At 49.8% G+C, this 8675-nt stretch overlaps 1 pseudogene; it reads left to right on the top strand.

Annotated features, from left to right (window-relative positions):
• Window positions 1-205: 205 nt before the first annotated feature.
• On the top strand, window positions 206-6916 carry LOC129682884 (MHC class I-like protein MILL2; annotated as a pseudogene).
• Window positions 6917-8675: the final 1759 nt, after the last annotated feature.

The following is an 8675-nucleotide window of genomic DNA, read 5'->3' as shown; positions in this document are numbered from 1 at the left end:
AGATTCAGGGAAGGAGGCAGCTGGAAACTGATTCTGCTGGGGTTGATCAGCAGGGTCTGGTAGTGAGTCATTCTGGCATTCCTGAGCCATCGATCTGGAGTTGTTTTAGCACTCCTTCAATGGCATGTGGGGTGGTAACAATTAGGCGTTGCCTCAGGGTGAGCACAGGCCTGCATCCCTGACCAATAAGGCGGTGGCTGCAATGATGCGCAGGCAAGGGGCCATCCGGCCTCAACAGGGTCCAACTTTTTGGACAGGTATGCTACCAGACGCTTCCAAGGCCCCAGTGTTTGAGTCAGAACTCCCTTGGCAATCCCTTTTCCTTCATCCACAAGCAAGTGAAAAGGCTTAGTGATGTCTGGTAACCCCAATGCTGGTGCCGACATCAGGGCCTGCTTCAACTTATCAAAAGCCCATTGCTGTTCTGGTGTCCAGTTAAAGTTCTCAGTATCTTTCGTGACTTCATAAAGGGGCTTAGCAATTTCTGCAAAACCTGAAGTCTGCAAAATCCCGCAGACCCTAGGAACTCTCTTACCTGGCAATGACTGTTTGGGACTGGAATGCTGAGAACAGTCTCTTTTCTGGCCCTGAAGAGCCAGCATTGTCCCCCTTTCAGGATGTAGCCAAGGTAGTTAGTTCACTTCAGTTCTGCAGAGTTGCACCTTTTTGGCTGAGGCTCAGTACCCTAGGTCTCCCAGGACTTGTAAGAGCCTCCGGGTCCCTTCCAGAGAGCTTGCCTGGTCCTTGGCTGCCACCAAGAGGACATCTACATACTGGAGAAGGGTAACATCCGGGTTGTTAGTCCAGTACTTACCCAGGTCCTCCTGCAGGGCCTCATCGAATATGGTGGATGAATTCTTAAATCCTTGAGGTAGGCGTCCAAGTCAGCTGTTCATTGATGCCTACCTTTGGGTCATGCCATCTGAAAGCAAAGTATTCCTGGCTTTTGGGCACCAGGGGAAGGCTGAAGAAGGTATCCTTCAGGTCTAGGACTGTATACCAGTCCCTTTTCGGTGGTAGGGAACTCAGCAAAGTATATGAGTTAGGAACAGAGGGGTGACTTCCCTCAAGTCCTGGAATGGCCGACAGTCATTTGAGTTAGGCTTTTTAACAGGCAACAGGCAGACTGACAAGGCCTGAGGATCCCAAGGTTGAGTAGTTTATGGATGTGAGTTTTTCCCCTTTTTGCCTCCAGGGACATCAGGTATTGGCCCACCCAGGCGGGACCCACCCCTGGCTTAAATTCCACAAACACTGATGGCCAGTGTTTGGCCAGTCCCATTCTCTCTGTTTCAGCCCAAGCCTGAGGAAATTCCCACAACCAAAGATCCAGATTTTCCTTTTGAGCAAGAGGTTGTTCATAGATTTGTATTCAGATTCTGAGGCCAGGTTGACCATTAGGACTTAGACAAGCCTTTATCATCTAGTTTCTGGTCTCCTTACTGTCCAAAATGTATCTGGGCCCTCATTTTGGCTACTAGATCCCTCCCCAAAAGTGGGTAAGGGCATTCTGGAATGACCATGAAATAATAGGTTACCCATCCATTCCCAAGTCCACAGATCTTCAGGTAGTCCATGAGTATTGTTTAGTACCTGTGGCCCCTTGGGCCCAAGATTTTTTTTAAAGTGAGGGCTCATCAGCCTTTTGGAGCACTGAATGTTGAGTTCCTGTATCCACCAGAAAGTCCCAGTGTTTCCCCTCCACCTTAAGAGTTATTCTGGGTTTGAGGAGGGGATCCAAAACTCGTCCCCTTCAATCATCATCTTCTCCGGCAAACATGACTTTGGGCTTGGGTCTTGTCTTTGGGCATTCCTTAGCCCAATGGTCCTCTCCCTTTACAGTGTGCACATTGATTCTTAACTAAAGACTCTGATGACATTCGTCATCTTTCCTCTGAGCTCTTTCCATCAGCAAGTTGTTGGAGTTGCCACTTTCTTTGGGCTAGGCTGCTGTCACAGCCAGCACCTTAGCCAAGTCCCTATTCTGCCTCTTTTCTGCCTTAATCTGCTTCTCCTCTGGGCTATCTCAGTTATTGTAAACCTTCTCTGCCACCTCAACTAAATCCCTCAGTGACTTTTCTCCTAATCTTTCTAGTTTCTGTAACTTAATATCTGGAGCTGACTGGTTAATGAAGGCCAGGGCCACTGATGATTTCTGGTCAGAGTGCTCAGGATCATAAGGAGTTTAGCGTCTGTAAGCTTCCATGATCCTCTCTAAGAATGCCACTGGGCTTTCATTAGGCTCCTGGCTGACATCATACACCTTTGCCAAATTAGTGGGCCATCTGGCAGCTGCTTTGAGACCTGCCAACAGAGCCTGGCAATAAACCCAGAGACGTTCCTTACCTGCACCTGTGTTAATCCCATTTGGGGTGAGTCAGGGGAAAGCCATCGATTGTGGCTGGATTCTGAATGGAATCGCCTGTATCCCCCAGAACACTTTTTGGGGCCTCCAAATGGATTATCAGTAAAGACAATAGTTGCATTGATACAATAGTCTGTCAAGCTGCCCTTTCACCCACTTTTATGTCTCACCCTACTTCCCTGCAAGCTACTCTACTACATAACCCAGATAACAACATAGCCAACACTCCTTCAACACAACCCTCCTAACCCTGGTTTCATATATTCATCCGACCCTCCAGTTCCTGTTCTCTTAAGACCAGCCATTCCCCACAAATCTCAGCTCTTCTCACACTCTTACTTTTATTCCGTCCAAATGATTGCCAAATATCCACTGTCCTCAGACATCAAACACTCTGAACAAAGCTCACACTCCCAATTACAAGACATAACTAAACACAAGCCATCTCCTCTCCAACACACACACATACACCGCCAAACCCTCTCTTGGCTCAAGGTCATCGAATGAACTCTCTCTCCTAAACTTCGCTGGTACCTCCTTCAGTGTCTATCACTGTAGGACACCCTTCTCATTGGGCTGCAACCCACCGGGGGGCTTTCACTGCCTCAGCAGAAGAAAGCTGAGGTGGCCTGTTGCCATGACAACAGATTGGCCACCACAATGGAGCCTTGATCTGTCATGGCAGCCCACAGTCTCAGCAGCAGCCCCTCAGGGGAGATACTGCCCCAAGCCCACAAGCCATCTCAGCCACCCCAAGCCATCCTAATGTCTGTCCCCCCCCAAGCCATGTGCGGCCCCTTGTGGCAATGTGGAATCTGAGTGACTCACTACCCCACACACACACACACACACATCAAGAGCTATGAGCAGCTGGCCGCTAAAATTCCAAGTGGCTCGCTGCCAGCTCTCCTTCCTGCCTCTAGGCAGTCAGCCCCTCTCCCTACACCTCCCATCTCCCACTCCCTCCCTGCTGTGGAAGCAGAAGACCAACCAGCCGCTCCCTTCAAGAGGAGCTGTCCATGGTGAATTTTCCTGCGTCAGCCTCCTGCTATGGGAGCCCGCACCTTTCCTCCCTCAGAACGCCTGCCAATGGGAGCCGCCAATGGGAGCTGTCCATGATGGCGACAACCTTTCCTGCAGCAGCCTACTGCCTTCACAGTGGACTGTTGGTAAATTCTGAACTTTTTGTGTACTTCATAACCCCTCAAGGCTTAAAAGTGTCCTGACTTCTGCCTGAGGAAGCTCCAGCAGCCCAGACCTCTGTAACTGACCTCTCCTGTCCCTCAGAGAAATAACCCCAGATTATGCTAATTTGATATGAAAAGTCTGGACAAAAACCCACCAGTCCCTGAGCAGAAAAACTGACCAATACCTAGAAAACTCTGCCCCCTAAGAATTCCTGTATAAAGACTGTGTTTGTCCAGTTCTTTGTTGCCTTCTCCAGGGAGCAGAGGCAGCCACTCCTGGATTTGTCCCTCCAATAAATCTCTTTTAAGAGATTTACTGCCAGTTATGACTCATGAAGAAGAGGAGGAGGAAGAAGAAGAGAAGAAATGAAGCAGTGGAGCTCAGGCTCGCAGGCTCCTCAGCTCCTCAGAGGTTGAAGCATCCTACCTCGGGAGCTGCAATGTCTCTGCTGAGGAGACCTCCTCTTAGAGCTGTGTGGTTCAGGGCTCCTGTGCCTCCTGTGCCATCCCAGGAATACCCTCAGGACACTGTCCCACCTCAGAGCTGGGACACCTTCCCCCAGCAGCAGCAAGCCAACAAAACAAGACACACATTTTTGAGCCTCTCTTCAAAGCCCTCCATTAGCTCCATTCCCCCTTGCTGCCAATACCCCAGTTGTCAATGCTGAACCTCCCACTACTGGCTGCTTAGCCTCGTGACCAGCCACTCACTGCAGTCTGAGTTCAATCCCAAGGCCTGCCAAGGGCTTCTGTGTAAACTATCAACTTATCACTGTGTCTCCTGTCTCCTCATCCCTCAGGAACCCACACTCTATGTTATGACCTCATGGCCTTTTCTCTGGAGGTGTCTGGGGAACCTCAGTTCCTGGCCCTGGGATAGTTGACGATGACTTCTTCCTGTACTATGATGGGGACAACAGGACAGCAGAGCCCAGGGGGCCCGAAATAAAGGAGGAGGGTAAAGCTGAGACTTGGAGACCCAGGACCTGTGGGAAAAGGAAGAATAACTCAGGGACATGCTGGCTGAGGTCATAAACCAAAGCCAGAACCAGAGTGAGTGTGCAGAGCCAGAAACACACAGGTCCTATCGATGATCCCTAAGCCATGATTCTGTGAAGGGCACAGTCAAACAGAATTGAATGAAGTACTAACACTTCTATGGGCAGAGCACTAAATAGTCCTTCTATACTGAAGTCTCAGGGGTGCTGAGGTCCGGGCACAAGAAGATAAGTCCCTGTCTGGGGCAGGCCAGGCCTTCATTCCCTCCAGGCAAACATGGGCTGTGAGGGTCAGAGAATCGGGAGCACTGGAGGCTTCTGGCACCTGGGCCATGATGGCAGGACTTCCTCACCTTTGACCAGAAGACTCTCACATGGACAGTGGCTGTGCCCCACACCCAACAGACTAAGACGTTCTGGGAGACATGTGCATCCAGAGCTGATCTAGTTAAGACATTCTCAGATGACACATGTCCTGCTCAGCTCCAGAGACACCTGGCTTCTTTGAGGATGTTCTGCTGAATACAGGCACTGACTCTCACCAGGGTTCAGCACCAGGAGAGCATTCCTGTGGCCGAGTGGCTCCTTCCATGGTATCTGTGGGGGTCTGGGTTCTCAGTGGTGTTTACAATGGTGGCACACTCTAAGGTGATGCCTGGGAGTTAGGATGTAGGGCCTCTTTCAAGACACTGCTATGTCCCTTAGATGGGAGAGGAGTGGTTCCCTGATGTTGGTTCCTCACCAGGCAAGGACAAGGGGCTCCATCTTAATCAGTCTCTTTCTTTGTCTCCTTCTGAGTCCAGAAGGAGACTAAGCCAGATATGAGCTAAGACAGGACAGAAGGATCCAACCATGGAGCTGGACCACAGACTCAAATGCAAACTCCCAGGCCCATGTCATATTGCCAGAGTCCTTCGTCTGATGCTCTGCTCTGTATTTTTTTTCGATTGATTTTTTAAGATTTATTTATTTTGTGTATATGAGTACTCTGTCTGCATGCACACCAGAAGAGGGCATCAGATCCCATTACAGGTGGTTGTGAACCACCATGTGGTTGCTGGGAATTGAACTCAGAACCTCTGGAAGAGCAGCCAGTGCTCTTCACGGCTGAGCCGTCTCTCCAGTTAAGATGTTCTCAGATGACACATGTCCTCTGCTTTTTGAGAAATGTTAAGTTTTCTACTTTTGAGACAAGTCTTCACTCCACAGGCCAGGCTGGCTTCAAACTCAAGGTCCTGCACTCATCTCTTGAATGCTGGGGTCACACGTACGCACAACTCTGCAAGGCCCTGAAAGGCGACACTCAAAGATGCTCCCTGACTAAGCTTAGGTCAAAAAGAAAAGAAAAAAACAAACAAACAAACAAAAAAAGCAAAACAGAAAAGTGCCCTAGAAACGGGGTTGGGGCATGCGGTGAAAATGATAGTAACCAGTCAAACATCCTCATGAGTAAGGTCAAGGGTCAAGCCAAGAGCCAAAGAATTAGAGCCTCAGTCTGGTGGTCCCTCTCTGTCTCCTGGAGTGTGTGACCCCAGCTTTGTAGCAGAAAGTCATATTGCCAGCCATTTGCTGATTAGAGAAGCCCACTGCTGCTACGAAGCCACGTACAGGTATGTGTTGATCTTCTGGCCTCTGACAGCCTCCTGGCAGATAAGAGCCTGATGCTCTGGGCTTTCAGGTATCATTGGAGCTGCCTATTGAATTCCCCGGTCCTCTTACCACCAGGCACATGGCCTGGAGATGGAGGCTGAGGCTGAGGCAGAGGTGCACAGTAGTCTCTGCCCTCAGCATTTCACCATTCACTAGCTCTTTCTCATCTTCTTCCAGGCCCCCCAAGAGGGACTGTGACCCCCAGGAAGTCCTCAGTGGGCAGGATCACACTGACATGCTGGGCATTTATTCTGTATCCTCATGAGGCCACCCTGGCTTGGTTTCGGGATGGGGAGCTGGTACAGCAGCATAGCCTTTGGGCCGGACAGGACCTACCAGACCCGGGTGTCCATTTGGGTTCTTCCTGAACAGCAACCACAGTTCATCTACAACCTGAAGTACTGTAGCCACAACATAAAGAGTTCGTGCTGTCTCTGGTGAGAAAGTGGGAAAACTTTCAATGTCAGGGACTAGAGGCAGGGCCAGGAAGGACCCATAGGACACACAATGACCACCCACTTCTGGCTGGTGCCAGGGCATGCTAGGGCACACAGTCATGACGCTGCCAGCTCCCCTGCTTCCTCGGCTGTTTCTAAACGCCCCATTTTGTTGGTGGTGGTGCTGACCAGAGCCAGTCTAAGCCAGAACACAAAGGACAGCGAACTTCTTGGTAAGGAACCCATGCTGAGGGTTCTGTTTTTCCCTCTAGCTCGTGACCAGAGACAGATTTTTCCCCCTTCTTTTCTTTGCTGAACAATTAGAAGTGGGTTTGAACCTCTTCCTCCATCAGTCACTGGAGGCTGCTGAAAAACCAGGCCAGACAGAATCGATCAAATACAAACAATCCAGCTCTCACAACAAAGGGAATAAAGCATGGTTATCCTGCAGCCACATACGTGTGACTGAGCCTCGGGAACACAGATCTGTTTTCCCAAACACCGAGTTCCAGTGCAGCAACCATCTGATAAGATGCCTAATGTAGGACAAAGAAAATTATCAATCAGGACATTTTTTTCAAATACATTAGTGGAAACATCAGATAGATGAGTTCCAGCAAAGCGGGGCATAAATCCCATGACACCCTTAGCTTTCTGGTTGGTAGAAGCTACTGAGTCCTTGATACATTTCAGAGGTTTCACCGACTTGTCACAATGATAACAGGTCACATGCAGAAACCGACAAAAAGGACTCAGGGAATCTGAAGATATCCCCAGAACAATCTTCGATATTCTAACTCTTGACACTCAGGGAGTTCTCGTCGGTCCATTGGGCTTTAGCATTGCTTCATCTTTGGAGTGTGGGTGTGGTGTGTGGGTGTGGTGTGTGTGGTGTGTGTATGTTTTTATGAGCTTATGGTGTACGTGTCTATGTGTGTGAGTGGTCAGGAGGGGGGCACATGCCAACCTGCACATGTGGAGGTGAGAGGGTAGCTTTGTGGAATATGTTCTTTCCATCTACCTTTATGTGGGTTCTGGGAACTGTTGCAATTTAGTCATAGAGGGTGGCTCCTTCTACGTCCATGGCTCTCAACCTGGGGATCACAACCATCGGAAAACACATTTTTCCGGTGGTTTTAGGAACTGAGATACCACTCATCAGAAAAATTACAGTCGTGAAGTGGCAACGGGAGTAAATTTATGATTGGGGTGTTCCTAAGATGGTCGAGACCCACAGGTTGAGAACCCCTGTTCCATGGCATCTGATCCTGTTTCTGGTGGGATCCTGTCTCAAGGCAGAGAGGTACCTGATGAAGTACACAAACTCCTGTCCTGGGTAATAACAGAATGTTGTGGTGCCCATCACTGTTTGGTGCCTGATTCTTGGTCCCCCGTGTTTTGTTCTGTATGTTGTTTGTGTCCTGCTGAGGGCACTTGTGAAAACTCGCTCTACCTGCCTGGTTCTTGGAGGCTGAGGACTGAGAGCTCATTTAAATGTGTGTGTGAAGGCTGACTCTGCATGTCTTGTTTTTGATCTGTCTCTGTTGAGTACATGAACATTCTATGTTCTGTGTTTACTGGGTTTCTTGGTTATTTTGCCGACTCTGTCCTTTGGAATTTATGTGTTCTGTGGTTTCTTTTTTGCTTTGTGTGTCTCTTTAAATAGGGAAGTGTGGGTCCACATCCCCACCACCACCCTGCAGCAGCAGCCGCCAAGGCCAGGAAAAGAAAACTTTGTTTTTCCTTCCTGAGTCTGCTGCTATGTGCTGTGTGCTGGCTTTGCAGGGGCATGCAAGGGCAGGCAGATGGACAGCAAGGAGCAGAAGAGCCAGGCTGGCAGCCAGAGGAGCAGGCAGCAGGGACTGGGCCCTGGGACCCACTCCACCACTGTGGCTCCCCCACAAGCTCTGGGAGGGTATATACCCCATTGCCCTGTTTCCTCACCCCAGGAAAACAGTGACCCAAAATGGGGAGGAGGAAGCAAACAGAAGAAGGCGGAGCAGTGGCCCACTCTGGCAGCTTCCCATCGCTGCCGCCT

The sequence above is a fragment of the Psammomys obesus genome, unplaced genomic scaffold (genome assembly GCF_907164565.1).
Source record: "Psammomys obesus unplaced genomic scaffold, mPsaObe1.curated_primary_1811, whole genome shotgun sequence".
Taxonomy (NCBI): Eukaryota; Metazoa; Chordata; class Mammalia; order Rodentia; family Muridae; genus Psammomys; species Psammomys obesus.
The sequence above is the reverse complement of the archived record's forward strand: the minus strand, read 5'-3'. Positions and strand labels throughout refer to the sequence as shown.